Here is an 8112-nt window from a genome sequence, read left to right on the forward strand (position 1 = left end):
AGCCCCAGGCTAGTCAGACAGCGCCTACAGAGGCAAGGGGTGAAAGTGGCACATCACCTAGGGTTCAAGATGATAGTGGGGGCACCCGCCGCTACCCAGACAGAAGTAGAAGACCACCAGCATATCTTAGGGACTATCAGTGTAAGACTGAACATATTGAAGATGAACAGGAGGTGGGTTATTTCTATAGAGCTGTCTATGATGTACCCAAAACATATACAGAGGCTATTAGCTCTGAAAGATCTCAGAAGTGGGTCAAAGCAATGGAGGACGAATTTACCTCATTAAAAGAGAATGACACCTTCACCCTGTGTCCACTGCAAAAGGGAAAAAGAGCAGTGGGGGAGCGTTGGGTTTTTGCTGTCAAAGAAAGCCCTGACCAACCTGAGACTTTCAAAGCTAGATATGTAGCAAAGGGGTACAGCCAGGTAGAAGGTATAGATTACAAGGAGACTTTCTCTCCGACCACTAGCATGACCTCAGTGAGGATTCTCATGCAGAAAGCCGCACAGGATGACCTTGTGCTCCACCAAATGGATGTCAAAACAGCTTATTTACACGCTCCAATAGATTGTGAGGTATACATCGAGCAACCTGGGGGATTTGAAATAAAGTCTAAAACTAATGAACATTTAGTATGTAAACTCAACAAGTCTTTGTATGGTCTAAAGCAATCTGGACGTAATTGGAATAAGCTATTTCATGATCACCTGGTAGAAAATGGTTTTGAACAGAACGCAGCAGACAATTGTGTCTATGAAAAACAGTCTACTGGTGTATGGGATCATGGGTGACATTATTTTGTTTCTGTTTTTTTGACACTGCTATAAAGATGAGCCTGAGTGGGGGTGTTGAACATGTGATCTAATGCAGTCTCATCCACGCATTGTCAATGACCAGCTTTTTGATCCTGTGAGGACCCGTATTGTATATATAGATCTGCGCATGTGTCAAATAAATATTCTTCTTCTCTTGTTCGAACGCAAGAGCACAGTGTGGGTGTGTGTCATTTTCCGCCTGAATGGCACACTTTATGTTTATGTCTTGGCAAGACAATTAATTCGCTGTAGGATGGCTAACGTTAATTCAGCACATTCCCAGGCCAGATTGGACATGAAGTCCCTCCAGCGAGTTCTGGGTCTACCCCGGGATCTCCTCCCAGTTGGCCGTACCCAGTAAACCTCCAAAGGAAGGCGCCCAGGAGGCATCCTAATCAGATGCCTGAACCACCTCCACTGGCTCATTTCGACGCGAAGGAGCAGCGGCTCTACTCTGAGCTCCCTCCGGATGTCCGAGCTCCTCACCCTATCTCTAAGGCTGAGCCCAGACACCCTACGGAGGAAACTCATTTCAGCTCATGACCATAGGTGAGGGTTGGAACGAAGATTGACTGGTAAATTGAGAGCTTTGCCTTCCGGCTCAGCTCCGTCTTCACCACGACGGTCCGGTACAACGTCCACATTACTGCTGATGTTGCACCAATCCGCCTGTCAATCTCCAGCTCCATCCTACCCTCACTCGTGAACAAGACCCCAAGATACTTGAACTCCTTCACTTGAGGCAACAACTCATCCCCAACCCGGAGGGAGCAATCCACCATTTTCCGGTAGAGGACCATGGCCTCAGACTTGGAGGTGCTGACTCTCATCCCGGCCATTTCACACTCCGCTGCAAACCGCCCCAGTGCTCGCTGGAGGTCACGTTCTGATGAAGCCAACAAAACCACATCATCTGCTAAGAGCAGAGACGCAATTCTGAGGTTTCTAAACCGGACACACTCCTCACCTTGGCTGCGCCTTGAGGTCCTGTCCATGAATATCACAAACAGAATCGGAGACAAGGGACAACCTTGGCGGAATCCGACACCCACCGAAAACCTGTTTGACTTTGTGCCGAGAATGCAGACACAGCTCTCACTTTGGTTATACAAGGACCGGATGGCTTGTAGCAACTGTCCCGGTACCCCATACCCCCATTATTATTATTATTATTATTATTATTATTATTATTATTATTATTATTATTATTATTATTATTGTTATTGTTAATTATTTCCAGTGTTTTCTGTTTCCTCCAAAAAACATTTCTCTTGGGATTGAGACTCTTTCTCACTACACATACAACACCAGAAATGTTAAAATTGGACACAACATTGACAAATGATAAAAATCAAAAGAAAAAGAAAAGTTCGGTCATTCTAAATTATGACTGCTTTTATTAAACATTAAATACATTTCAGGAGGATATTTTGAAAAGATATTTGGGCAACAAATTCTCAAGGTTGTTAAGTAAAACTTCTGCTTTCAAAACTGAACAAAATATATTCCAATTTGTAACTTTTCAAGGAATTATTTTAATTTTGAGTTTGATTGTACGTTTTATAATTACCACGAAATAAATATTTAACTTGACAGAAAAAAAATCCAGTCAATATGTCAATAGGAGATTATTTTGTACACAAAACCAACGAAAATATTTTAAGTGGCAAATTCTTACTTACATACTTGTTGTGGCAGTTTTATATTACTTTATTTAAAGAAGGTGATAATCACATCATTAATGATCATTTGGTTTAATTATTGCACCATGTAGGTGAACACATCATTAAACATGTTGGTGCATCAGGTTATATTTGGTTAAAATCATAATTCTTTACATTGCTCTCAAACAACAAGGCAACGTGACTGAAAACTCTGAAATCAGCAGTTTTCTAAACATATTGTGTGAAGCACCGACTTTTATCAATGGATGACCACATTTATTTTGTCCCTTTTCTGAGGAGGCTAAACTCTGGTTTCAGAGGTTGGGGGATTCAGTAATGTTTCAAAGTAAATCTCACACTTTCATGTCATGTAGGATTTACTTTCCATTTTATTGAAATGGTACTTTTTGTGTGATCATAGGATGTATACAGATGTGAGGACAACAAAAGAGAAACACTGACAAAACTGAGAAATTTGAAAAGAATATTTAATATTTTTTAATTTGTGCATTAATATGAAACCAGTAACACAATAAAAATAATAGAATACTAAAAAAGACAATACGACTTATACTAAAAATTACAACAAGACCAAGAACAAAACATCACTACAGTTATATTATTATTATTATTATTATTACTATTATTATTATTATTATTAATATTATTATTATCATCATTATTGTTATTAATGGTGATGTTGTTGTTATAGAGCTTACCGTATGTCCCAGCTGGCAGATCAGTCACTGTGAAACAGAGGGAGGTTTTTGTACGGCTCTCTATCACCGTGTGAACACCCCCTGACTATTGATATAGTGGGAACTCTGACAGTAGTAAACTGCTGTATCCTCAGCCTGGACTCCACTGATGGTCAGGGTGAAGTCAGTCCCAGACCCACTGCCACTAAACCTCGATGGAGTTCCTGACTGAAGAGTGTTTGTCCAGTAAATGAGGAGTTTAGGAGTTTCTCCAGGTTTCTGTTGGTACCAGGAGATAAGTGGATTGCTCTGATTAATACCAGTTGGTTGACTCAGTTTGCATGGCACTCTTTAACACTTTCATTTCATTGTAATGTTTGTGGTGATGTGTGGGTGTCAGTTGTGGTCCATGTGTGTATTGTGCTGCAGAGTTTAATGTGTACCAAAAACAAATTCCACCAGCCTTGTACACGTGGCTAATAAAACAATCCAGTCTAATCTAATCTGCGGGTGGGAACCGGATGTGTGTGTGTCCCCTGGTCGCTGGAATAGCGCCTCCTCTGGTCAGTCGTGACGACTGTTCGGGGGGAGAGTGGGAACAGCGTGATCCTTCTACACGCTATGTCCCCCTGGTGAAACTCCTCACTGCCAGGTGAAAAGAAGCGGCTGGTGACTCCACATGTATGGGAGGAGGCACGTGGTAGTGTGCAGCCCTCCCCGGATGGGCAGAGGGGGTGGAGCAGAGACTTGGACGGCTCAGAAGAGTGGGGTAATTGGCCGGATACAATTGGGGAGAAGGGGTCCTCGGTGGTGTAGCGGTCTAAGCATCGGCTTTGTGTCGATGCAGTTGCCCACTGGGGACCGGCGCTCGTGCCCCGGTCTCGTCAGATCCGACTATGGCCGGAATCGAGCGCCGTCTTCGGGAGGGGGGCGGAGTCGGCTTGGGTTCGTCACATGAATGCGCCTCTGGTTGTGTGGGGAAAAGCAGTGGTTCGGCCTGGAGTCGCCTTGTCCCGGAAGGGGGGCGGCGTCTCCTTCCAGACCGCCACCCGGAGAGATGCAGTTGGCGAACGCATGCAGTACGAGGGTGGGTGTTTGAATTAAAATAGGGGTCGATTGGCCACTAAATTGAGGGAAAAAAGGGAAAAATCAGAAATAAATTCATTAGCAATTGGGGAGAAAAAGTGGAAAAATAAACAATGAAAAATAAACAACCTTCGTTCAGGCTTTTCAATTCATGTCCAAATACAAGCTCCCCTACATATACAAATAACCTCCCTGAAATCAGTGGCTATTGTCCAACATTCTTGACTGTTGTGTCCGGAGATGAACTTAATCCCAAATCAAGTATTGTCTGGGAAGATCTGTGCAGCAGTAAGAACCAAACAGGCGAGAACAAGACTGGGTGCTAACTGAAGCCACGGGACAAGTTCTGTTGTCCACAGTGTCTCTGCACAGACAGCGGCCCAGCTAGCAGCAACCTTCATCCCGCACTGGCTGACCTAACCCATGAGCTCTAGGACTGTTTTAAAGAACACTTTTACTCTCATGTTCAGAGAGGGTTTTCACATGTTCATCATGTCAAATAATGTGCCTATAAGGTGAAAGGTTAACTAGGACACAACGTTTCAACTGCACACATTCAGAGGATGTTGTCAGGCCACAGATCATGTTGCACGATAACAAAGGAAGAACATTCTCAAAGCTACATTTACAACATGTTTTCAGCATGTTACCGAGGCCTCAGATTACACAACGTGTTGTATAAAACGTTCCTGTAGTGTGTCCAAGGGAGTTGAATCAATTGCAACTGGACTTGGTACATATCCGTGAAGACGTTTCGCCTCCCATCCACGAGGCTTCATCAGTTCGTGCCTTTCTGACTAGACCAAGCTAGTCTGATTGGCTGGTGATGAGACTCAGATATTTATCCTCTTTGGAGTCGTCATCAGAGCGAATGATGTCCATGGCTCTTTGTGATCCGATGTTAAGCAGCGACGGTCAAACACCTGAGGGGAGCTTTAAAAACCTGCGGCTGCCCCCGTTGGACCTTTGTGAAAACTGCAACACGTTCCAGAAAGACCAACCAGGTGAGCGACGAGGAGAAGAGAACCAGAAGGAATAACATAGTCATCCCGTATGTTTCTGGGGTCTCCGAGAAACTCAGGAGAATTTTTAACAAACACCGCATCCCGGTATACTTCAAACCCAGCAACCCACTCCGACAAAGACTGGTTCATCCCAAAGACCGGGTACCACACACCCAGAGGTGGAAAGTAACGAAATACATTTACTCACGTTACTGTATTGAATACTTTTTTGTGTATTTTGTATTTTTGAAGTACAATTTAAAATTGGTATTTTGTATTTTACTTGAGTACGTTTTGACTCAAGTAATGTACTTAGTTACTTTATAAATCCTATCCGTTACTGAGTAAAAATAACAATTCAACCTACAGGGGAAAAATACGCGCCAGAACCACAGACAGTAAACCAATGGCCAGAACCAACAGTGACAAATGATGACGTGTTAGCACTGGCGCGTGAACATGGAGGGCGCCCGCGGACAAGCTAGGTTAGTGGGCGCGAAGTTTTTAGTTTCTAGTGCTAGAATGGAGGTCGACAAAGCAGGCACGGCCAGCGGTCGCGGTCCAGAAGACCCGGACCTAGAAATAATAGATGAAGCTCAAGCTGAAACATCGAAGTCTGTAGAACTGGATGCAGAAACAAATCCTTGGCCACATTTGGAAGATTTCTTTTTGTTCAAGCTTAGGAAAGGCAACAGCATCATCGTGCAGTGCAAGATGGGCCTCCCAGCAGTGAAGTACCTGTCTGCTTTCAACAAGTCCACTTCACATCTGCAGAAGCATGTGTTGGTAAGTATTTCTGCTGTCTCGTTAGTAGTTTCATTTAATATAGGCAACCCAGGCTCACCCCATTTCGTGGGCATTTTTATGCTAGCACCTGCAACCACTGACAGTAGAAGAAACCCACAGCTAGCCAGCACATTCTAATTAGCTGCTATGCTAACATAATCAAACACGTGACACATCATTAAGTACCAAATGAACTCGCTGCAGCCGACAACCCGCACGTTTATCGTACTTCAAACAGATACAAAACGCGTAATGTATATTTGCAATCTGTTTAAGTCTTTAGGACATTGGCTAAATTTGCATAACAGCTAGCCCCTGGTACTTGAGTGTGTAAAGGCTAGCTGTTAGTTGCTAGTAGTCTTGAGTGGACTCGGGGACATTAGCCTTGGTTAAATTTAGCTGCTATGAATAGTCGGTGTTACCCCGTCGAAATTGCCACGGGTTTCAGTTTGATTGTGTCTTTGAATTTACAGTCCAATCAAATGTATCAGCTGTGTTAACAGAGAGGGTTGTAGTGTGAGGCACTTTGCCTAACCAACATTACAGGGCACTCAGCGCTCCTCCACTATAGGCGGGGAGCTAAGGGGCCTTACCGTGCACCCTCCTGACAATCGAACCAAACCAACTTTTTTTTAAAAACCTCTGACCATGCTGAACATGTTAACAAATGTTAACATTGAAAATTCTGGGTTGCATTTCATGTTTCAGGTACTCAATGCATTTCAATGTATTTCCCTCCATTGGAAATGCATTACAATTACAGGAACATGACTCTCCATGAGCAAGGGGAAAGTGTGACATCTGTCTTTGCAAGTTTAATCACATCTAGTGATAAATGTATGGTTTTAGTGGTATTATTGGCTTTCTCTAAATAATAAAGGCCAAACTGTGAAGTCTTTCTACTCGATTTACAAGGCAAATCAAGTAGAAAGACTTTAAATTTTGGTCTCTACTATTATGGAAAGCCAATAATACCACTGAAACCATACATTTTACAAATTTAAAAAAACTCTCTCTGAAACTCAACACTGGCCTGCTTGCTTCAGCTGCCTGCGAGCGGCTTTTCAGTTGTGCTGGATTACTGTTCACTGCAAAGACAGCAAGGATGAGCTCAACTAACTTTGGAAATCAGCTGCTGCTTAAACTGAACAAGAAGTTTGTAGACTAGGTTACAGGTGATTCAGGGTGTCTCAAAACTAGCGACCTTGATTTGCAGTATAACAGCTGTTGCTGTTGGTATTGACATGTATGTTGTTGTAATTACACTTACTTATATTGTAAGTTTTAACTTTTCAAGGAACTATTTTAATTTTGAATTTGATTATACGTTTTATAATGACCAATTAATGAATATATAACTTGATAGAAAAAACATCCACTCGACATGTCAATAGGAGATTATTTTGTACACAAAACCAACGAAAATATTTTAAGTGGCAAATTCTTACTTACATACTTGTTGTGGCAGTTTTATGTTAATTTATTTAAAGAAGGTAATAATCACACCATTAATGATCATTTGATTTTAATTATTGCACCATGTAGGTGAACACATCATTAAACACGTTGGTGCATCAGGTTATATTTGGTTAAAATCATAATTCTTTACATTGCTCTCAAACAACAAGGCAACGTGACTGAAAACTCTGAAATCAGCAGTTTTCTAAACATATTGTGTGAAGCACCGACTTTTATCAATGGATGACCACATTTATTTTGTCCATTTTCTGAGGAGGCTAAACTCTGGTTTCAGAGGTTGGGGGATTCAGTAATTGTTCAAAGTAAATCTCACACTTTCATGTCATGTAGGATTTACTTTCCATTTTATTGAAATGGTACTTTTTGTGTGATCATAGGATGTATACAGATGTGAGGACAACAAAAGTGAAACACTGACAAAACTGACAAATTTGAAAAGAATATTTAATATTTTTTATTTGTGCATTAGTATGAAACCAGTAATACAATAACAATAATAGAATAGAAAAACAGACAATGCAACTAATACCATATATTAGAAGAAGACCAAGAAAAACATATTACTACAATTATATTT

Source organism: Lampris incognitus, chromosome 11 (assembly GCF_029633865.1).
Source record: "Lampris incognitus isolate fLamInc1 chromosome 11, fLamInc1.hap2, whole genome shotgun sequence".
NCBI lineage: Eukaryota > Metazoa > Chordata > Actinopteri > Lampriformes > Lampridae > Lampris > Lampris incognitus.